Genomic DNA, 25,115 nt, shown 5'->3' on the forward strand with positions numbered 1-25,115 from the left:
TGAACTTACATCAATGTTTTTTTTCTTTATTAATTTGATTGGATACCAAATTCTAATCTCAGGTTTTTAATAATAACTTTTCTAATTTTCAACATCTCCTAAAGGAAGGCCAAACTTATGTCATAAGAAAACAAAACATAACATCATTCATAAAGATTATAGTGCTTAAGGTCAAAAGCAAACAATAGTTTTAATATGGAAAACTATTCTTACAAAATGTGATGATTTTTCCACCAAATTAATGGTTTTGTGTTTGCTGAATTTAATTTAATTATTGAACAAAAATGTGTAAGAGATGTTTCATGATAATTAAAAAAAAGTTCTAACAATTTATTTGAAAGAACCGTTATAAAGTAACATAACAATCACATAACTATTGTACTTAATATATATATATATATATATATATATATATATATATATTTATAAAAAACTGATTAATAATTGTGAACTTTAATGATAAAAAAATTGTTTAATTTTATAACCGTGGTTCGCACGGGTTATAACCTAGTATTATATAAGAGTCCTATACTATACAAAAATGAACCAAATAGTATAACAATATCTAACAATATTTAAATTTAAGTTATCTTGATTTATAATTAAACTCAAAAGAAATAATAAAAACATTGAAACTTTTTAAAAATAAAATTTAAACTAAACAAATGTTCATAATGTCTAACAGTTTATTGTGTATTGTTTATAAAATAATATTGAATAATAAATAGATCTACCTATCCTAATAAAAAAGTAGTTTTTAGGATACTTGGCAACGTTCTACAACTTCTATATGACACGTGTCCTCATATTGTTTATCATTCTTAACGTTTTCCCGCTTAAATTTCATCTCTGGCTATGAAACCGATTTTCATCTATATTATCCAAAATATATATTAATTTGTTATCCCAGTACCATTATAATCGGGGATTACCACAATTTTGATAACGTCGATCGTGAAAGTTACGCAGCGTAATTGTTTCCAAATTTAAACCTCAATGACAGCTTTTTAGGGATTACAAATACAACTAATCTTTTACCGATTCAAAAGATCAACCCCAGTTGGGTATGGTAGTTTATTTTTTCATCGTCTGCATTGTTATCGTGAGGTAAGTTGTTGTATTGGAATTTGATTTTGTTTCGATTTTTTGTTTTCTAACCCTAACATGTTTAAACGACATATACCTTCGATTTTATGTTTCAGTTGTATTCAATTTCTGTTGTCTCACCCACAATATTAGTTTGTTGATACCACACTCTTTTAATTGTCTTTGTTTTGCCGCTAATAGGCAGTATTTGTTTTTTACTTGCAGCTAATTTCTTCACGTTCATACTTCCCACGATATTATGTTGAAGGTGACTATTTCTTTTCTATTTGCAGCCCATTAACTAAAGCTATTTCAAGCTACTTGTAAATATTTATATCATATTTCATATTTTTTAGAAATTACATTATTTTTCATTATTTTTAATTACAAAAAAATGTAATCCATAATAGATTTTAAATAAAATTTTCTTCTTCTGGTTGTGATTGTTTTTAGTAGTTGGATCGACAAATTTTAGTAACAAGTTAGAAAATGTTGAGGAAGAATTTGCAGAATTTTGATTTATAAAAAAAAATATATTAATCATCAAAATATTATGTATGGAGTTCCACAAGGTATGGTGTTAAAAAATTTTGATTTTCGTTTCATCCTGGAGATTACTAACTATTTGTTACCATTATTTTCTTATTAAATTGATACGTTATAGTGAAAAAATTTTAAGTGTCGGATATTCAATTCAACTGATTGTGATTTGTGTATTAAAATTTGTTTTATATGAAAAATTTCAAAGCCAATGAGAATTAGATTTCAAGAACCCTCTGTTTTGTATAAACAATGATTTATATGAGATTTTGATTGTTAATCTTAAAATGGCTTGTGAAATTACTTAATAACTTACTCTTATTTTTAAGAAACCATTGATATTTTTCCTTTTTTTTTGCATAACTGGATGAGAAGCTGACTTTTAAAGTTCTTACTAATAAGAACGGTTTTTGGAAGGTAATTACGATGGCAGATTATATGTATTATATACGAATGCAGTCAATATACTACTAAACTCGGTACTATTTCTAAATGCAATAAATAACAACATACTTTCATTGATTTGTCAATTATGGCATTATATATACATTTGTTCCCATCATAGCAGTGTACTATGTAAAATCTATGCCATTATGGCAATGTCAACCAAATAAGAATCAATTTTCATTGAATAATAAAATTCAAAGGATACTAAAGTGTTGGTAGAAAGGACCCCACTTTTTATCTATTTCTTGCATTTATCGCTTTTAAATAGTCATTCTGATATTCTCAGTTAAAAATAGCACTATGCAGGTAAGTAATACAAAAAGAGAAATACTTGACTGAAATGTGGTTTGTGGAATATGAAATGCTTAATTTTTCCTTCTTTATTAAGGAAGCATGAAAATTTACCTTTTTAGGCAAGCTTAAATATAAACTCGTATTTTAATTTTTTAAAAAAAAGCTTTCCTTTGTCTAAGATATGCTTTGACTTTCTAGTTAGAAACATTAAAATATAATTACTTTATGATTTAAATGCTAAGTTGACAACAACATTATGCTTTAATAATTTTATGTTCATGATTTTGGTTTCTTTCATTATGATTCTACTACAATTAAGTTCTTGAGCTATGAAGAGATCCCTTATGGCCTTGAAGCGGCTTGTATTGGACTACAAATTAGCTTTGTTGGTAATGACGGTTTAGTTATTACGGATTGGTTTTTTGGTTATTGTTCTCCCACCTAATTATATATTTGGTTTATTATTGTTTTATACTAAATAGCATCATACTTTGTTGATTTAGGGCAATGTACTTTATAATTATATGGTAAAAACTTTATATCATAATATTTCTCATCAAAATTGAGTAAATATTTTTTATATTTGTCTTTTTACATGTTTTGATTGTTAGGGTAATTAGTTTGGAATTATCATTATACACTTGAACTTACATCAATGTTTTTTTTTTTTAAAAAAAACTTGATTTTCTTTTATTTCATTATACACTTGAACTTTACGAAATATAATGTTATTTGTTAACAGAAATGATTGTTATGGATGAAAATGTTGTTTATAGTATCTTTTATTTTATTTTATTATAATAAAAGTTTTACAATCATTTAAATGCCTAATCTAATTTTCCTTTATAAATTCCAATCTCGGGTTTTTAATAATAACTTTTGTAATTTTCAACATCTTCTAAAGGAAGTCCAAACTTGTGTCATAAGAAAACAAAACATAACATCATTCATAAAGATTATAGTGCTTAAGGTCAAAAGCAAACAATAGTTTTAATATGGAAAACTATTCTTTCAAAATGTGATGATTTTTTCACCAAATTAATGGTTTTGTGTTTGCTGAATTTAATTTAATTATGGAACAATCATGGCTAAGAGATGTTCATGATAATTAAAAAAAAAAAACGAAGTTCTAACAATTTATTTGAAACAACCATTATAAAGTAACATAACAATCACGTAAATATTTTATTTAATATTTTTTTATATATAAATTTTTTATAATTGTGAATTTTAATGATCAAAATTTGTTTAATTTTATTACCTTAGTTCCCACGGGTTTATACCATAGTATTCTATAAGAGTCCTATACTATATAAAAATGAATCAAATAGTATAACAATATCTAACAATATTTAAATTTAATTTATCTTGATTTATAATTAAACACAAAAGAAATAACAAAATCATCAAAACTTTTTTAAAATAAAATTTAAACTAAACAAATGTTCATAATGTCTAACAGTTTGTTGTATATTGTTTAGAAAATAAAATTGAATAATAAATATATATATAATACAATCCTAAAAAAGAAAACGAAAATGCAAACAGAACTTTATATACAAATATTAGACTATTGGGTGTGGGCAACATGGTTATGATGCCAAATATTGCCACCTCATATTTTCTCACATTTTAACATGTTATAGATGAAGTGGGGGTGGTGTTACTATGTTATAACATGGTGTTAAGAGGAGAGAAACATAGAGAAAAAGAGAAAGAAATAATCTGATTGGATGTTGCCTCTTATGTTGGTTACCACATTTCATAAAGCCACATTTCATAGCTAGAACATCCCATAACTAGAGGCGGGGTGGGGTTCCCTCCATGGTAATACCGTTAAGGCTGTGCCACGTAGACAATAACGAGCCTTAACGGCCCATACCGAACAGAATGTGACTAAAACTTTTAAAACAATAATTAGAATCGAAGCTTCGTCAATTTCATTGACCATAGATAATTTTTATTCGTTGCCCAAGAAAAATAATAAAATATCTGATGGACGCTGATGGATATCATCATCAGAATGAGAACCATATAAGACTGGTAGATGTGGGCAACGCCCACACCGGCGTTATTGGGAAAAAGACAAAAAAACGACGTTATAAAATGTTATGGTGGTAACGGGGAGCAACGCGCAGGCTAATAACGCCTGATAACGGGTAAGGGGGCGGTGTTCACGTGTTATAATAACGCCCTTTGGGGCGTTGCCCATACCCACCTCTCTAATAAAGCATCAAAGTCTCAAATTCATATTCGATTATCTTCATTTCTTTTGAATTACTGAAATATGAGTACTCTCATCATGTTCACAATTCTATGTACCAACCTAATCATCAACAGTTTTCCGGCGACAGCTGTTTCAACCATCAAAGTTGGGGACCAACTCAACCGCAATTCTCAGCTTCTTTCCCACGATAAAGTGTTCACGTTAGGGTTCTTCGACTTTCCGGACGCAAACTCCACTTATTTAGGAATTTGGGAAACCAACGATGAACTATCGTTCACCAACAAACTATGGGTAGCCAACCCTGTTGTGTTCCAGCCTCCAAAGTCTCCAAAGCTACAGTAGCCACCATTGTTGACAAAATGAAGCCTACGAGACAAGTTTTTCTTCCCACTCTATGATGAACACAATTAATGAATGCAACTACAATGGTGGCTGCCAAGACTATAAATAGAGACTTCATTCTTCAGTTGTATGCATCCCAAAAACACAGAGAAACAGATAGTATAACACTTAGAGTGAGAGTGTCAGTGAGAGGGTTGGTTTTTTGTAATAGTTGAGTGTGAGAGTTGCTCCTCCTATTGTAATTCTATTTTCGTGTTTAATAGAAGAGTTTTCCAACCCCAACAACTGGTATCAGAGCCCCGTTTGGTGTCCAGGGAATTTCTCACGAATTTCTCTGTTTTTTCGTCAAAATTGTTTTGTCTCAAAATCGATTTCTAGGTACACCATTAGAAAGATCTCGTTTCAAGGATTCCGAAAATATATTTTTCGTAATTTTTTGACCACGGGAAGACCTCCAAAACACCGGTCAAAGATTGGTCAAACCTGCCGGAAAATTCGCCGGAAAAACCAGGTGGCCGGAGAAGACTGCCGGAGAAGACGGGTGACGTCATCAGTGACGTCAGCATTGACCAGCTTTTCAGAAAAGTTGCAGTTTAGCCCCTGAAGTTTCAGAAAATTGCAGAAAGGTCCCTCTGTTTCTGAAAAACTGCAGTTCGGTCCCTGTTGTTCTGAAAATAACTGTTTTGGTCCCTGGAGTTCTGAAAAGTTTCAGAAAAGTCCCTGGTTGGCAGAAATATTTCAGATTGGCCCCTGTAAGTTCCGAAAATTACAGTTTAGCCCCTGTAGTTCCGAAAAGTTACAAATTAACACATAACTTTTCAAGAAAGTATATTTTGACCCCGAAAAACTCTACCCCACCATTTTTGACGCTTCCGAATCCAACCGAGAGCTCGGTTTTATCTAATTTTTCCTCAAAATATTTGTAAAATAAATTTGCAATTATTTTCGATGGAATCTACAAGTACGATTACGATCGTTCGACTTACGCCCACAAATTACAACATGTGGAAGCCAAGGATGGAAGATTTGCTTAATCTGAAAGATTTAGCAGAGCCTATAGAAAAGCAAGGCGTCAAACCCAACACGAAGACAGCCGAAGTTTGGACGAGAATAAACAGGAAAACGGTGGCACAAATTCGACAGTGGATCGACCACAGTGTTTTTCATCATGTCTCTCAAGAGACAGACGCGTACAAACTTTGGGAGAAGCTCGAGAATATGTATCAGGCAAAGACGGCACGCAACAAGACCTTGCTGATGAGGCGCCTTGTAAACCACAAGTTACGAAGTGGTACGTCCATAACCGAGCATACGAGTCAGTTCCAGGATCTCGTAAACCAGCTCGGTGCTGCTGATTGGGTTCTCAAAGACGAGGAACAAACCATATTGCTCTTGAGTTCTCTACCAGATAATTGGGAGACGCTTGTTGTGACTCTCAGCAATTCTGCCCCCGATGGTAAAGTGACAATGGAGATGGTCACAGATGCCCTAATGAACGAGGAAGCGAGAAGGAAAGAAGCTGGTACAGACCAGTCTTTTGCCCTCGTGTCAGAAAACAAAGAAAGAGGCGGAGGCAGAACTGGAGGCCGAGGTCGAGGGAGAGGCAGAGGTAGACATGGTCAAAGTAGAGGAAGATCCCAAGATCGTGGGAAATCACGAGATCGAAGGAAATCGCGAGAGCGAGGTAAATCTTCAAATACATGGTTCGAAGGCTATTGCAATCATTGTAATCATTGCCGAAGGTTCTTACGAGAGCAGCCCGAGACAAGCCAGAATCCAAGCAGGGAGAATGGTGAAACCATGGTCACCATAACACAAGACGTTGCCCTTGTTACATACGAGGAGGAAGCATGCCTACATGTTGAAACTCATGATGATGAGTGGGTGATTGATAGCGCTGCATTATATCATTCGACTCCAAACCGGGATTTATTCAGTACTTATAAACCCGGAGACCATGGTACCGTGAAAATGGGAAACACCAGTTTCTCAAGCATTGCTGGTATTGGTGATGTGCATTTAAAGACCAATGTTGGATGTACATTGGTGTTGAAAGATGTTCGGCATGTCCCAGAGCTGAGAATGAATCTTATCTCAGTTGGAGCTCTTGACGTCCAAGGATATGATAATCAATTCAAAAATGGCACCTGGAAGTTGTTGAAAGGTGTTATGGTTGTTGCAAGGGGAAAACTTGATGGTACTCTTTATAAAAGTCATGCAAAGTTGCTTCAACCAAGTCTCAATGTTGTTAAAGAAGAGACATCACCAAACTTGTGGCATAGAAGACTAGGCCACATGAGCGAGAATGGATTGACGACTCTTGCAAAGAAGGAGTCCATTTCAATGGCAAAAGATGTTGCCTTGGATCCTTGTAAATACTGCCTATTCGGGAAACAACACAGAGTTTCCTTTAGCTCCACAAGAAAGAACCGCTCTGAGTTGCTGAGCCTTGTCCACTCCGACGTATGTGGACCCATTGAAGTAGAATCTCTTGGTGGAAGCCAGTATTTTGTGACATTCATTGACGATGCGTCACGAAAGGTATGGGCATACTGTTTGAGAACGAAGGACCAAGTATTGGACCGCTTCAAAGCTTTTCATGCAATGGTGGAAAGACAAACAGGCAAGAAGCTAAAATGTCTCCGATCAGATAATGGAGGCGAATACTATTCCCGTGAGTTCTCTAAATACTGCACGAAACATGGTATCAGACATGAAAAGACTGTCCCACGAACCCCACAACACAATGGTGTAGCAGAACGGATGAATCGCACCATTGTTGAGAAAGTTCGATGCATGCTCAGCATGACTAAACTCCCAAAGCCATTCTGGGGTGAAGCTGTATTGACATCTTGCTATCTAATAAATAGGTCACCTTCCGCTCCATTGAATTTTGAAGTTCCGGAGAAGATATGGACGGGTAAAGACATATCATATTCTCACTTGAGAGTATTTGGGTGCAAAGCGTTTGCACATGTATCAAGTGAATTGCGGAAGAAATTGGACCTCAAATCCACTCCATGCATCTTTATTGGATATGGAGATGAAGAGTTCGGGTACAGGCTATGGGACCCAGAACTAAATAAGGTTATTCGAAGCAGAGATGTGGTTTTTTATGAAAACCAGTATTATGATTTCAAGGCACCGGTTAACAAGCAACAAAGCTCCAAAGTTTCAGATATAATATCTAAAAATAAAGATGATGTTTCCACTGAAGAAGTGGATGAAGAAGTCGATGATGCAGATCAAGAAGGTGTTGAGCAGGGGGAGCTTCCACCCCTGGATAATTCAGATCCACTGCCAGAAGTTGCAAACGAAGGAACTCAAGTTAGACGATCCGAACGAGTACGTGCTCCATCAACAAGATATCCGACTTCAAACTACATCCTTCTTACTAGTGAGGGGGAGCCAGAGAGTTTTCAAGAAGCTCAATCTCATATTGACAAAGCAAATTGGCAGAAGGCCATGGAAGAAGAAATGAATTCTTTGCAGAAGAATCAAACATATGAGTTGGTAAACCTCCCCAAAGGAAAGAAAGCCTTGAAAAACAAGTGGGTTTTCAAGTTGAAGAAAGACGGCAAGGGAAATACTATGAAGTATAAGGCGAGACTCGTTGTCAAAGGTTTCCAACAAAAAGAAGGAATTGACTTTGATAAAAAAATTTCGCCAGTTGTGAAGATGATGTCTATTCGAGTTGTACCCGGATTAGTTGCCAGTCTAGATCTTGAACTTGAGCAGATGGATGTGAAAACAGCCTTTCTCCATGGTGATTTGGATGAAGAAATATACATGGAGCAACCTGATGGCTTTAAAGTCCCAAAGAAAGAGCATCTCGTCTGTAAATTAAAGAAGAGCCTTTATGGTCTTAAGCAAGCCCCAAGGCAGTGGTACAAGAAGTTTGATTCATTTATGATGAATCATGAGTACAAGAGAACTGTTGCAGACCATTGTGTCTATCTGAAGAAGTTTCCAGATGGGAAATTTGTCATCCTTTTGCTCTACGTGGATGATATGTTGATAGTAGGCCAAGATGCAATGATGATCAACAACTTGAAGAAGGATTTGTCTAAGTTCTTTGATATGAAAGACTTAGGCCAAGCACAACAGATATTGGGCATGAAAATTATCTGTGATAGAAAATCAAGAAAATTGTTCTTATCACAGGAAGAGTATGTTGAACGTGTGATCAAAAGGTTCAACATGGAAAATGCCAAGCCCGTTGGTACGCCCTTGGCTAACCACTTTAAGTTGAGTAAGAAAAATTGTCCATCTTCTGAGAAAGAAAAAGAAGAGATGAAGGCAGTCCCCTATTCCTCAGCCGTAGGAAGTCTTATGTATGCAATGGTGTGTACAAGACCGGATATTGCTCATGCTGTCGGTGTTGTGAGTAGATATCTAGCTAATCCGGGAAAACAACATTGGGAAGCAGTCAAATGGATACTTCGATACCTGAAGGGTAGTTCGAAACTATGTTTATGCTACGGGGGAGCAAAGCCAATCGTGGAAGGTTATACAGATGCCGATATGGCAGGAGATCTTGATAGTAGGAAATCTACATCAAGTTACATTTTTACTTTGGCAGGGGGAGCTATCTCGTGGCAATCCAAGTTACAGAAGTGTGTCGCACTGTCAACAACAGAAGCCGAGTATATTGCTGCCGTTGAAGCTGGGAAGGAGCTTATATGGATGAAACGGTTTCTTCAAGAATTAGGCTTTCCACAAGAAGAGTACATCATTCATTGCGATAGTCAGAGTGCTATGGACCTGAGTAAGAACTCGATGTACCATTCCCGTACAAAACATATTGATATACGTTATCACTGGCTTAGAGAAGCAATTGAGGGACGAGAATTGAAGTTGTTAAAGATCAACACCAATAACAATCCTGCAGACATGTTGACAAAGGTGGTGACACAAGAGAAACACAGACTATGTGCTGACATAGTTGGGATGAGGATTGTTGGACGGAGACTGGAGGGGGAGATTTGTTGTGTTCCAGCCTCCAAAGTCTCCAAAGCTACAGTAGCCACCATTGTTGACAAAATGAAGCCTACGAGACAAGTTTTTCTTCCCACTCTATGATGAACACAATTAATGAATGCAACTACAATGGTGGCTGCCAAGACTATAAACAGAGACTTCATTCTTCAGTTGTATGCATCCCAAGAAACAGATAGTATAACACTTAGAGTGAGAGTGTTAGTGAGAGGGTTGGTTTTTTGTAATAGTTGAGTGTGAGAGTTGCTCCTCCTATTGTAATTCTATTTTCGTATTTAATAGAAGAGTTTTCCAACCCCAACAAACCCATCCAAACCGATCATATCCAGCCCTAGCATCGTCCTCATGATCCATCCTGACACCGGAAAATTGATCATCGCCTCTGGTGAAGCAACCCTTGTAAATATCTCCGATAATAAATTCACTCCTGGTGATAATTTGACTGCAACTCTTTCATACACTGGTAATTTCAAACTGAAGAACGAAACTGACAACCAGACTCTATGGCAGAGTTTTGATTATCCAACCAATCTTCTTCTACCAGGTATGAAAATAGGGGTAAACCTTAAAACAGGTCAGAGCTGGAACTTAACTTCTCGGTTAAGAATTGGTAACCCTGATTTGGGTGCTTTTACTTTGAGCTGGGAACCCACTGACGAAGCATCTCAGAGATTTATGATTCGAAGACGAGGTCAACCCTACTGGACAAGTGGGAATCTAAGTAATCAAATATCACCGAATAAATTTGAATTTCTTACTGTAGATAATGGATACCCGTATAATATTAGTTATATATACAATAATGATGAGATATACTTCACTATCCACGCAAACGTGCATGTCGGTCAAGATGGCAGCATTGGTCGCTATCCTGTGTGGTATTTGGATCCAGAAGGCAGGCTTATAGCTGGTCAAACCTACTCTGTCTTAACCGGTGAGGAGTTCTGTTATGGGTATGAGACACGTAGTGGGTGTGTGGCAGGTCCTCCTTTACAACCGTGTAGGAGTGAGAATGATCAATTTAATGTACGGAATGGCGATCTTGCTACTGGCATGGTGTATAACACAGATGATGCTAATACAAGCCTAAGTTTAAGTTTTAGTGATTGTATGATGAAGTGTTGGGATGATTGCAGCTGTCTGGCGATTAACACACAAGAAAACGGAACCAACTGCGTTACATGGCATGGACCCAAATCAACTAAGTTTAAAATAAACCCCGCGGGTACTTCTGAGCGGAAGTATGTGTTAGAGTCTCAACATCCGAGTAAAGGTAAATAAATAGTGATTGATTCGGTGCATGGTGTTTATGGGTTACTATTTATATATTTAATTGCATTAATCTTCTTTGACTCTCTTAGCTACTACACACATTTGGGCACCTATTGTTACTGGGATTTTTCTACTTTCCTTCTGCTTCGGGTTGTTGTGGTATCTTAAGAAGAGAAATCTTAGACTAAAAGGTATGACAATGTATATTAATGTTTATCTCATATGTGTATGTTGTTTACAATCACCTTCCTTTCTAATCCATATTTTATTGAAGCTGAGGAGAGACAAAGAAGAGATGACCAATATATTATTGGGCTGATGGCTTCAGATAGCTTCAATGATGCAAGTAATCTCGATAGCAGTGGCAGAAAAAAAAGTGAAGTGATGGTGTTCAGCTATGCTTTTATCGTAGCAAGCACAAATGACTTTGCAAGTGAGAATAAACTCGGAGAGGGTGGTTTTGGGCCTGTTTATAAGGTACTTTTATCTTTGATATATATGGGTCATGTTTTCAAAAATCTACAATCCGACATAATGAGATATTGTGTCTTTATGAGAAAAGGGGAAACTTAGCGATGGACGGGATATGGCAATTAAAAGGCTTTCAAGAGCATCAGGACAAGGGCTTGTGGAATTCAAGAATGAACTCATACTTATTACCAAACTAAAACATACAAATCTTGTTCGGGTCCTAGGTTGTTGTATTCATGGAGAAGAAAAAATGTTAATTTATGAGTACATGCCCAACAAAAGTTTGGATTTTTTTCTCTTTGGTAATGAAAAATATTAAACTAAATGTCTGTCATGCTTTAAATTTAATAAATTATTGTATCATCTTACTTTCTGAAAACACTTGAATAGATGAAACAAAAAAGACACACCTAGACTGGACGAAACGATCGAACATCATTGAAGGGATTGCTCAAGGCATGCTTTATCTACATAAATACTCAAGAATGCGAGTTATTCATAGAGATCTAAAGGCAAGTAATGTTTTGTTAGATGTAAGCATGAACCCCAAGATTTCTGATTTCGGTATGGCCAGAATTTTCAAACAGCATGAGACTGAAGCAATGACCAACAGGGTGGTGGGAACATAGTAAGAATATTTTTTCTCTTTCACTTGTCTATGTTGGATATTGTCAAATTGTCAAATTGTTTCCTTACATTATAGCATAAGGGCATAAATGCCTAACTGTTGTTAGGCTTCAAAATTGTATGAAATAGGTAATAAGAGGGGATTGAGGAGAAATTGTTATATATGATTTCCAAGTATTAGTGAAATTTGGTTCTTGAATTACTAAATCTATGTGAAACACATCACACAGTGGTTACATGGCTCCTGAGTATGCAATGGAAGGGACTTTCTCGGAGAAGTCAGATGTTTTCAGCTTTGGAGTCCTAACCTTGGAAATTGTGAGTGGAAGGAGAAATACTAGCTTCTATCATCGTGATAAGAGTGTCAACCTAATTGGATATGTAAGTTTAGTTAAAATTTGTAATTTTTATAGATTTATTGTATTAGAAAAATAATCCATATAAAGTCAAAGTAAATATAATGATTGAAGACATTGAAATTGTTTTAGGCATGGGAGTTGTGGCTAGAAGGGGACGCACTTAAGCTAGAGGATCCAACGCTAGTCAATACTCATGCCATACATCAACTGTTGAGGACTATCCATGTGGCACTTCTTTGCGTTCAAGAAAACGCATCGGATAGACCTGTGATGTCGGACATTTTATCTATGCTTAACAATGACATTACGACATTACCTGTACCAAATCAACCAACATTCTTTATTGGTAGAACTACTTTGAACTCAACTTCAGAGGAAAAGAAGTCGAATGAATGCTCAGTAAACAAGATGACTGTTACGGTAATGGAGGCTCGATAGCATGTCATAGTCATGAAAGATCTTAACGCCCAAGAGTCATTATAGAATGCTATTGCTAATAAAATAAGATTATATAGGGGCACACCTTATAACAAGTTACTACAAATTGATTATTTATTAGAGTAATTTTGATTTTAATAAATATCAACGTATTTAACTATAAAAATATTATTTTATGAAAGTAATATTTTACCATCTTATATGAGAATTATTATTTTCAGAAAATACTAATAAAGAGAACAAAAACTAGTAATTATCATATTGTATGATTCTTCTTGTTGTGTACAAACCTTTTGGACATTTGAGTAACTATTTCGTTTGATTTTAACTAGTTATAAGCTTAAGTGTAACGCACTCCATTTTGTTGACTTGGTTGTACTAAAGTCGTAACTTCCTCATGGAGGAAGAGTATGAGTGTTGCTTTGTATCTTACTTCCATACTTGGCAGAAAAGAGTCTCATGCTTTCCTTAATGGTTTGGTTTGACTAAGTGATTCTTTTGCTAGTGATTATTCATCTTATCAAGAAAAGAATACATGAAAAACAAGCTAGTTTTTTGCTAGTGATTCTTCATCTTATCTTCTCTTAAAACTGAGAGCACTAGGCTCCCATCCCTCTCTTTTTGTCTTGCAATTTAGTTTAAGAATTAAGGACTTTTAAGTTTCTTTCTATTAAGACTTATTTGGATTTGACTTAATAGATTAAGAGTAAATTATTTACATGTGAAGACTAACATCTTTGGTGGTTTACTCTTGCTTGCTGGATATCTATAGAGAGCTTCTACTTTTCGGGTTTGTTGCTATCTTCATAAACTACTAATTGACAAAAGGAACCAAAGACTTCAAATGTTGTAATCTTCTCCTTCCCTATGGTTTTTTAATTTTTCTAAGCCTTGCAAAATGATCATTGGCGGGTAAAATGATTTTAGTTTATTCAAATATAAAAATGTTCGGTTACAAATCACGTCAAGTTTGACACTATAATTAGACTATTTTTGAATAAAAACCCAACAATAGGTATCAAAATCATTTTTACATGCATGTTTGGATTATTTGATAATATGTTGTTATCTTTGTTTTGGAAAACATGGATGATTTTCTTTTTGCAAGATAACGAAGACATATTTTGTATGACAACTTTATAACTGTTATCATTTTAAGGAAAAAAGCTTACATGCATTTTTTTTGTCACCAAAAGTAGTCTTAGAAAAAACAAAGTGTTGTTTTTATATCATTTATATATATATATATATATATATATATATATATATATCTATATATATATATATATATATATATATATATATATATATATATATATATATATATATATATTACAAAAGATTTCCGATCAAATCATCCAGTTTGAAAAACTTGTGTAATCGGCTTATAACTTAGTTGTAAAAATCGTGAATACACCTCGACCATCAAAATATAACACTAAGCGGTTAGCTGAATTTTATCCCACTAATGTATCAAGAGATGTTTAAGTGTTATTCAAATAGGATTGCATAGATTTGACGTTTTTAAGGGGTCTTTGATGTTTTTATAATTCTAATTTAAAAAATATATTATATCATGATTATTGCATGCATCTAATAGACAATGGTATACTTTTTATTTTAAATCACATTTTAACAGTTTTATTTAAAATCACATTTTAAGAGTGTTCTTGTATAAAATCCAAATTTCATAAATATGACACGATCAAATTTTAAAGTTAATAAGTAGTATTAAGTTTGGATGTTTGAGCGATTTAGAACATTTATAAACCTTTTAATAACGCTTCATTCTTATAGAATATATGCAATTACATTCTTTGATAAATAAGAAACATTCTTAAACTGAAAGTAATAAAAATATTCTTGAAATAAATAATTGTAACATCCCAAAATTCATAGCCAAAAAATTAATTTTTAATTAAGTAAGTATAAAATAAGTAGTCCGAAACACCCATAGTGTTAACTCATTTCATAATAAAAAACCAATATTTCAAATAATTAAACATGTCATAGAAAAGTATTATCAGAGTACGACTCCCAAAGATCTCATAATGCGGAAATCATAGTGTGATGCGCTGCGATCCTGCCGGCTCCGTTCCTTTTGAAAAAGAAGTACCTGACACCAAAACTAAAAACTGTAAGCACGAAGTTTAGTGTGTTCCCCCATCATACCACATAATCACATACTGTCATGCATATCTAGGTGCCCGACCTACCATGTCAGGCATATCTGGATGCCCAACCTACCCTGCTGAGCATACCTGGCTGCTCAACCTACCCATGTTAGGCATACCGGGGTGCCCAACCTACCCTTGTCATACATACCAGGGTGTCCGACCTACCTTGTCAGGCATATCTGGGTTCCCGACCTACCCTCCAATTTATCTCAACCGGTTACGGGGACTATTTCACCCCTACCACTACCACATAATATGATATCGTAAACATACTGTCAGGCATATATGAGTGCCCGACCTACCCACCAGTTTATCACAACCGGTTACGGGGTCTAAACACCCCTCCTACCATTATCACATATAACATAACATATAATCATATAAATTACATCAGATAGCGTCAACCCAAACAATTATCACAAAGACAATCATCTCTACTCTATACCCCTACTAGTGGGTCGACATTGGTGCCTTAGACCCACTCTTATATGAAGGTAACTCACCTCATGCTGCTGAACTCCACTGCAAGAAATCCTTAGCTATTGTCCTGGCCACTCCTCGAGCTATCAATTCCAAAATACCATGATCTATAATCCATACTTGGGATAAAATGACCATTTTACCCCTGGCCCATAGGATACATAACTAAGGCCCGAGTCAAAAACCAATCAAGTCCAAAACTCGAAAATCCATAAAGGCCCACTAATGGCCTAATTTTCCAAATTAGGCCCAAACCCTTACTTGGGCCTTTCCCTAAAGCCCATTTATGTTTTTGAATCATTATACATGTCTATAGCTACCCTAACAAAATCCATGTACTTACAAGCCCATAAGAAGGCCCGAATCCGAAATGGCCCACAAAGTCCAATCAGGCCCAAATCCATCATGGACCTACCCAAGAAGGCCCAATATCCAAAAAGGCCTGAAATATTAAATGGGCTACCCCAACCAACTCCCGATCCATGATCCAAAGCCCAAAAGGTCAACAAAACAAAGTGAGGCAACCAGACCGAGTACGCCATGCGTACTCATCTGGTATGCTAAGCGTACATCTGTTAGGGCTAGTACGCGCCGCGTACCAGGTGGGTATGCCCATCGTACTCCTTTGAAGTCAAACCCTCTCTAATTAAGCACTTACTCACTTCAGCCATTGCTCCAACTCTCCAGTCTGACTTCTATAGGTGACTTTTCAAGTAAAGTTGGCAACTTTACTAACATGCATGGCTTAATGGGACTCTAGAGCTCAAAAGAGCTTAATGGATGGTCTTAACTCATGCTTGGACTCAAACAGTTTACAAAGCTTGCACCTTTATGAGAGAGGGGACCTTAGGATGTCCAGATCTACAAGTTTGAGTCCCTAAAATGACCCTAGCTCACCAAGACCAAGAAAAAGGCTAAAATAGGCAAAAACCAACCCAAAAGAGGATCTATGAAATGGAAAGTCAATATCAGAGCTTTTTACCTCCATTGGGTTGCAAAATATGAGAACTTTATGGATCTACAAGCCCCCTTCCATGATCAACCCTTGAACACTACATTTCTCTTCTTGTACACACACTAGCAATTCTTCTTTTAAGCTCCAAGCTCCATCCAATGCAATCTAGGGTTTCAGGGACGTGGAAAGGGGTGGTGGCTGACTTGAAATGATCTAAGGAATGGTATGATGTTGCTTTTATAGGGTAAAAGTTGGGGAAATTAGGGTTTTGGTCTGGAAGGAGTACGCCCTGCGTACCTCTTTGTACGCCCGACGTACTCATGAACCACCCGCGATCATTTACTCTTATATGTTGGGCGTACCCCAACTTATGTTGGGCGTACCCAGCTAAACACGCGCATGCAAATCCTTGCATGCATGGGACTGATCCGCCACATCTTTCCATTAGGGGCTAATTTTGCCAAAACCTTCAAAATATCAAAACTCCCTCTTCCTAAGTCCGTTTCCGACGAAGCTTATGTCCATGAAAAGGTGGCGAGAAGCCCTACGCTCCTAGCCATACCCCCGAGCCTTAACACCTTCCAAATAAAACCCAAAACCAAATAAAGACCGATATATCATCTTACAGTCATACCCTTGGCTTCCGAAGACACAATCGAACTTATGGATCAATTAAACCATGGCATCTACATGCGAAATGGGCTAAATCCTTCCTTTCCCGAAGCCCTAAGCCTCATGACAATTGATAACTGGACCGCAGCCCCCAACAACGAAGCAATCCGGAACCAAGTGTTACAACTCTCCCCTACTTAAATTAGATTTTGTCCTTGAAATCACCCTTACTAATACTCATATCCAAAACTACTGATCCGAGGAACACAACCGATGATCATGCGCATAGAACAACCTTCTCAAGTCAACCGAAACCGTAGCGAACTTCCATCTTGACGAAACGAACTCCTAGCTTCCGTAAACCACTTCTGCCTTCCTAAAGTCTGAATTCCATAATGGTCCGTCTCCCTGACCGACTGCCTACACTGCAATGTTACCATGCTCAAACCTCATCGAACAACTGATCAACCACAGAACTTCCAACTCTGATGACTTTGATGCAACCTTCGAAAACAAAGTGCTTAACCATAACCCTGCTGCAGAATTCTTATACTTGACAGAAGGCTCAGATAATCCTTCGAGTAGAAGATTCATCCCTGCAACGGTTAGACTCATATGAGAGCTGCCTAGCAGGGCCAAATCAACTACTCTGAGATTATTTAATCCCACTTCGAGTGACTTATCACTTCCTAATCAATCAGTTACTCCGTCCGTACATGAAATCCTAAAACACCAATACTGCCCGATACACTGAAACTAATCGTAACATTGAACTGTCTGAAACACTGAACTGCCTGAAACAGTATGCTGCCTCTTGGCTGCTTTCCAAAATCCATCAAGACCTTCCTGGTATCAGTTTGTCGGCCAGCCATTTGAAATACCGGGTTCTGACCCGGTTGCTGAGCCTAAAGATTCCCACACAGTCGCCCCACACGTCTTCCGAACGAAATCCCCGTCTAACAATAATTGGCACTAGTTATCTTGCCACTGTAGCTCTAACGACCTCCTGATCCAACCGATCGGGTCCATACGTTGAATCCTGACGTCACCAAAACCAAAGCTAGAAGTGAATGCATCATGACTAAAATAGCATTATATCACAAATGACATTATGCGGTCCATCGCTTCCTTGATCCCATGATTGCCGTGGTGTTCCCACGGTCTTATCACTGGCTCAACCAAATCTAACCCATCTGGGTAATTCTGTAATCTAATCTGTGGATTTTCCATCTCCTCACTGTTGCACCCGAACTGGTGGGTACTATTGTTCCTTCCACGATCTAACAACACTCCCATGCTATCTACCAACCTAGTGAATGATACAGCTACACCTGCAGTCTTACAACACTCTAGCACTATCTGCCAACGTTGTGAGGCTACGACTATACCCACAGACTTACAACACTCTAGCACTATCTGCCAACCTTGTGAATGCTACGGCTACACTCGCAGACTTACAACATTCTAGCACTATCTGCCAACCTCGTGAATGCTATGGCTACACCCGCAGACTTACAACACTCTAGTACTATATGCCAACCTCGTGAATGCTACGACTACACCCACAGACTTACAACACTCTAGCACTATCTACTAACCGTGGTCCTACCACCAATCCAACTATTCTCATCCTGGGTCGAACATCCACTCGACCTAACACTCGGTTGAACATGAGTCCTAACTGAACCTCTAACTTGGTCCTCGAAACCTGCTATCCGATGCCAAGGAAAGCGTGTACCAAATGTTGGAACGTTTTTTGAACTCCCAACTCAGAATCCTCAACCTAGACGGCCACTTGACCGCCTTCCTCCCTGACAGGGATGCGAAACTCATCCTAGTTTCACACCTATTTCTGCTCCTGAATACCTGATTGATTCTCCCCCACTTAGATTCTACCAAGTCTTCACGATACATGAGAATTGAAGGATTCCCAATCCTTTTTACCCTCTAAAATACAACTATTGACAGTCTGCGCTTACCAATGCTAGTGATCGATTACCAGTCAACCCTAAGATCACCCATCCTCTGAAATCTTGAAAAGTACTCTTGCAATCTGGTCCAGTCCGATGCTGCAATCCTTCTTCCATGATACTATACCACTCCTTGAGTTCCCATGCTGGTGAATTGAAACCTTAACCTTTACTCTGGCTGACGAATCCTCGCAGAACCACTAAACTCTAATCAAACACGACCCATGAGAAAAATATAATTCCCTTGGAACATCTAATGGTCAAAAAACCCATGCGAGTAACACATGTATCCTTCTGCTACCACTCCTCTCCTAGCGACGATAATGCTAGAACCTAGAAGTTCTCCCATAGGTCACCGCCGATCATACCCACACAGATGCTGAAACCACCGTACCCCATCGATATGGGTGGACTAGCTCGATGAAGCTAACCATAGGCCTTCCACATAATAGCCCTGACCGATTTCTACTACAAACCGAGAGAACACTAAACACCCCGAACTAGCAAAAGGGAAACGACCTTTCACTAACTACTTAGTAATTCACGGTATGCAATTGACATATGTGTTAGATGTCATTTTATGCATCTTTTAGGGTAGTTTTCATTATTATTTAGTATCATATTTTGTACATTTGCATTTTATTTATTTAAATAATGTTCAACTCATGTAATTCGTAAGAATTCCCGTACTGCTCATGTTTTTATGTCAATTTCATATAGTTTGAGTGGAGCACAGGGACGGTTTTAAGGGGTTCCCGGTGTGGCACCGGCAACCCCTAACTTTTCTGGCCGCAGTGGAAAAATTTTCGATTTTTAGATTTTTTTTACTTATTTTTCATGTATCGGCAACACCTATTCGTGCCGGCAACACCTGCAATGTATTCCTGCGTCCGTCCCTGGTGGAGCAATGCTTTGGGAGCAGCTGGATGCATGTTTGGAGCTTAAAATGGAGCTTGGGACTTATGAAGGATGTTGAGGAATGTTTGGAAGATGCTTTGGCCAAGAAACATTCGATCGAATTGATCACACGAAGAAAGAATCTACAATCTAAAGTTAAAGGATGTTGCTGGCAGCTTTGACCCCCTGTCAGTATTTTGACCATATCTCGAGAACCGTAACTCCGATTGGTGCGATTCAAAATGATCTGAAAAGTAGACGAAATTTCGGACGTCTTAGGCATAACTTGCGATCGCAGGTTGTGCCCTTGCGATCGCAGGTATGCCTTTGCGATCGCAGGTTGGATCGCAGGTTGCCTTCTAGGTTTTGTCGAGCTAGAAAATTCATCAGCCGAGCAAAAAAATGAAAACCTGCGATCGTAGTTTGTGTACATGCGATCGCAGGTTGGCCAAAAAGTTCCAGAATAGCATCTTACTTCATTAAAAAGGCCCGAGACGCGTTTACTTCAAAACCTGCGATCGCAGTTAGTGTATATGCGATCACATGCACGTCGTTTTTGCTGCAGGACGTATAAATAGACCCTAATAACCTTCCAGTAACCTAAGTTGGCGATTCCAGATGTACCAGACGACGAAAATACGATTTTGGAGGTGTTTCTTCTCTGATTTCAACGATTTCTAAAGATTTGAAGACTGTGGATCATCTCCTTCAAGTAGATTAGTAAGATTAGTTGTTTGATGTTTCTTTTCATCTGTTTTCATCAGATTTTGGCCATGTCTGGCTAAACCTTAGTTTTCAGTTCTGAAAGACAAGTACTTTTCATGTGATTGATCATTAGATCTGGTTTTTGATTTGTGTTTCTATCTAGATTCTTTAGTATTGAGCTTAATGAATGTTTGATTTGAATTCTTGTTAGTCTGATCACCTAGCTAGGGTTTTATCATTCTAGTTAATCAATTAATTGAATCCGTAATTGTTCTAATAAATTGGTAAAAGTAACAAGTATCAGATTGGTTCCGTTTTAGGATTTAACTCTGGTATAAACTGTAAAAATCATATCTTTACGCTTCCGAGCTTGTGAGAAGCATTGGGTATTGCTGGGAATTTTACAAAGAACTTAATGCAACTTTTCTGATTTAATTAAGAGCTTATTTAATTGAATAGTAAAAAGGTAGGGTTAATTGAAGATCTTGTTTTGATTAACTAGTTTGGGTAAAAGAGAAATTACTAGAGCTTGTTAGTTTTTCTCAGTACCAGCTTAGATAGAACGCATCTCAAATAATTAGATTTGGATCAATTGCAAGATTAGGAAAGTCGCAGCAGAACTGGAATTCTTTTTATTATTGAATTTCATTTACTTTATTATCACTACATTTCGAGTTATTAGTTTTAATCAAAAACCCCCATTTTATATTCTGTTTCTTGACTAGATGTGTCTGATGCAAAAAGGAATTGATTTTTAGGCTGTGTCCCTGAGGATTCGACCCTGCTTCCCTGTGCTATATTTTTAGTGCAACCAGCAGTGATAAATTTATTTGTTTAATACGTGCGCGACAGCGTGTTAACAAATTGGTGCCGTTGGCGGGGACACGATGCTTTCTAATAGTTTTATGCCAAGAATTTTTCGTTCAAGTACACCTTTAGTTTTTGATCCAGAAATCGAGCGAACTGCAAGGAGACTGAAAAAAGAGGCAGCAAGAAAGAAACAATCAGCTGGTCTTTTTAGTTCATCATCCCCCCACCTTCAGAAACCTCCACACCACAAGGCACTCCTTGTGGAACGAATCAGATCCGTTTTTTCCAAAAGTACCCCCGTCTTCTCCTCAAAACAGCCCATATAAAACTTACTCCCCACCCTCTTCCGTAAAATCTGAAACCACAGATTCTTCAGAAACCGAATCTGAAGACTTAACCATGAGTGGAGACGAAGCATAAAAGACCCTTAGAGAGTAGGCCACTTAAGAGGTCAATCAGCAGCCCCTCTGTATCACTTTTCCGGAAGCCCATAATTTCGAACTTAAATCTGGTCTGATTCATCTTCTTCCCACATTCCGCGGTCTAGAAAACGAAGACCCACATAAATTCCTCAAGGAATTTCATGTGGTTTGTTCTGGAATGAAGCCTCATGCAGTTACTGAAGACCAGATCAAACTAAGGGCATTCCCCTTTTCGCTTCAAGATTCTGCAAGAGAATGGTTGTATGAACTCCCATCTGGTTCCATCACCACTTGGACAGAACTCGCAAAGCTGTTTTTAGAGAAATACTTTCCAGAAACGCGAGTCTCTAGTCTCAGAAGAGAAATCCTTGGGATCAAACAAGGAAAAAAAGAAGCTTTACATACTTACTGGGAAAGATTCAAGAAGCTTCTGGTACGGTGCCCACAACATGGGATCAGCGATTATCAACTCTACAATTGTTTTGTGAAGGCCTGACACCCATGGAGAGGCGCCTGATAAATGCTTCCAGTGGTGGTTCCTTGGGTGACATGACCCCATCTGAAATCAGAGAGCTAATCGAAAAGCTGGCGATCGAGTCTAAACATTCCGGGAATGAAGACGAGTGGTATCCAGATCAGCCAAGAGGGGTCAAGGAAGTCAGCAATGTTTATCTGGAAGCTCAGATATCTGAATTTACAAAAGCTGTTCTGCTCTTGACTAAAGAAAAAGCAGTTGCAAAGAAACAATGTGGGATTTGCTTGAAGACTGATCACCCTACAGATATGTGCCCAATATTGCAAGAGGATACAGTTGCAGTCAAAACTGTCGGGGGCTACCCACAAAATTTTCAGAATAATTATCAGCAGAAACAACAATTTCAGCCTCCACCCGGATTTCAGCAGCATCGGAATTTTCAGCAGCCTTCGCAGCAACATTCTGGCAGCTCTAGTATGGCTTTGGAAGATATTGTTAAAAGTCTGGCCACCAGCACTCATGCGTTCTAGAACGAAACAAGAGCCAGTATCAAAAATCTGGAGCAACAGGTGTCTCAACTTGCCACTTATGTGGGTCGTCTAGAGTCTCAAGGAAAGTTAGCAGGGCACACAGAAAACAATCTGAAGCACAATGTGAGTGCCATTTCCTTGAGAAGCGGGAAAACATATGAAGGACCAAACACATCTAAACCAGAAAACAATTCTGATGAAGAATTTGAAGAAGTTCTGGTCGAAGAAAAAGATTTAAAAGAGCCTTAAAAAGAAGAGGAGGAATATGAAGAAGTGTTGGTTGAAGAAGGATCTGAAAATCTGGAAGGAAAAGAAACTCCAACACTACCCAAGCCAATTCTGAAATAATACAATCCACTACCGCCCTTCCCATCGCGACTGAGGAGCACGAAGCGCGAAAGAGATGATGAAGATATTATGGAAATTCTTCGCAAGGTAGAGGTAAACATCCCGTTACTTGATGTTATAAAACACATTCCTCGTTATGCTAAGTTTTTAAAAGAATTATGTGTTACAAAGAAAAAACTGAAATCTAATGAAACAATTAAAGCTGGTGAAAATATATCCTCTATTTAACAAAAAGGTTTACCTCCAAAGTACAAGGATCCGGGGATTTTTTCAGTTCCTTGTAAATTAGGGAACCTTGATTTTCCAAAAGCCATGCTTGATTTAGGAGCTTCAGTCAATGTCCTTCCCTATTCTGTTTTTGAAAAATTAAAAATGGGAACTTTACAAAAGACCGGGACAATTATCCAATTGGCTGACCACTCGACAATACACCCAAAAGTTGTACTGTGATTGAGGTCGTTGTCTCAATCAAAAATAACCTCAAAAACCACTAGATAGCTAGGGTAAGTAAGGGTCCAATCCACGAGGAGTTTCTGGTCAAACTTTGTGTTAAAATAGTCAACGAAAAACTACTACTAGCAATTGTCACGAAATTATTTGAACTAAAAGTTGATGAAAAAGCTAAAAACTTGGTAATGCAAGAACTACTAAAACAAACTACTATCAATGAGAAAAAAAGAAGATACTTCCGGTTCAATTGTTCAGATGGTTGGACTTACACGTTTTTCTTCCCTTAAATTCCAAATTAATTACCTAGACATAATTAAGGTTGATTAACTTTTAACAAATAATTTTGAGAACACAATATGTTATTTCAACTAGTTGTCTTACTCCCTATGTCTAATTGGATTAGGAACAACTAGTGGTTTGGCGATAATGTGTCTTACGATTACCTATTACAATGTTGAGTATATAATACTACAAATTCAGAATAATGTATGTGGGTTCAACTGATCATCTTAGCTCCTAAACTACTTGAATTCAGAATGATTAGTGAATTAACAATACACTATCTTAGTTGCAATATCACACAATAAGAAAACCCAACTCTAATTACTGTAAGTAAAAATCATAACTTTAAGAATGAAACAATAACTGAAATTGAGTAGAATAAAAGTAATAATCAAAACGTGTTCATCCTAACATCCTACAACGTTCCCGGAAGTAACCTAGGTGGTTTAGCCTTCCATATGATTAACAAAACACACAACTTCAATATAAACAATGGAATTAATGCTAAAGTTCACAAACCAACTTGAAATCATAAAATCAATGAAGTATAATGATCAATCAACTATGGAACAATGAAACCTTGGGGACGAAATAATCAAATTTGGAGCTTGATTGAATTGATGTAGATCCGTCGGTTGAACGATCTTCAAACGTTGAATGATAATGAATTTGGTATTTTTTGTCTTGGATTTGGAAATTAATTATCAAAAACGTGTTTGGAGAAGCTTTGAATGTGTTTGGAACCCTCCAAAACTGTGGAAAAATCGTAGGGAAGAAGTCCAAAGTCGATTAGGGTTAAATCTCCTTTAAATAGGTGCTGAAAAACTGATTTTCGGAGCTCTTTCCGCGTCGGCGTCCTAGTAGGCGTCTTAGACGTCATATAGGACGTCTGGGCGTCCTT

The 25,115-nt window shown here is 37.2% G+C and overlaps 1 pseudogene; it reads left to right on the top strand.

Moving 5' to 3' along the window:
- Positions 1 to 4,654: 4,654 nt before the first annotated feature.
- On the top strand, positions 4,655 to 13,101 carry LOC145110867 (G-type lectin S-receptor-like serine/threonine-protein kinase CES101; annotated as a pseudogene).
- The last annotated feature ends 12,014 nt before the right edge of the window (positions 13,102 to 25,115 follow it).

Source organism: Lactuca virosa, chromosome 5 (genome assembly GCF_052849685.1).
Source record: "Lactuca virosa cultivar CGN04683 chromosome 5, Lactuca_virosa_CGN04683_v6, whole genome shotgun sequence".
Taxonomy (NCBI): domain Eukaryota; kingdom Viridiplantae; phylum Streptophyta; class Magnoliopsida; order Asterales; family Asteraceae; genus Lactuca; species Lactuca virosa.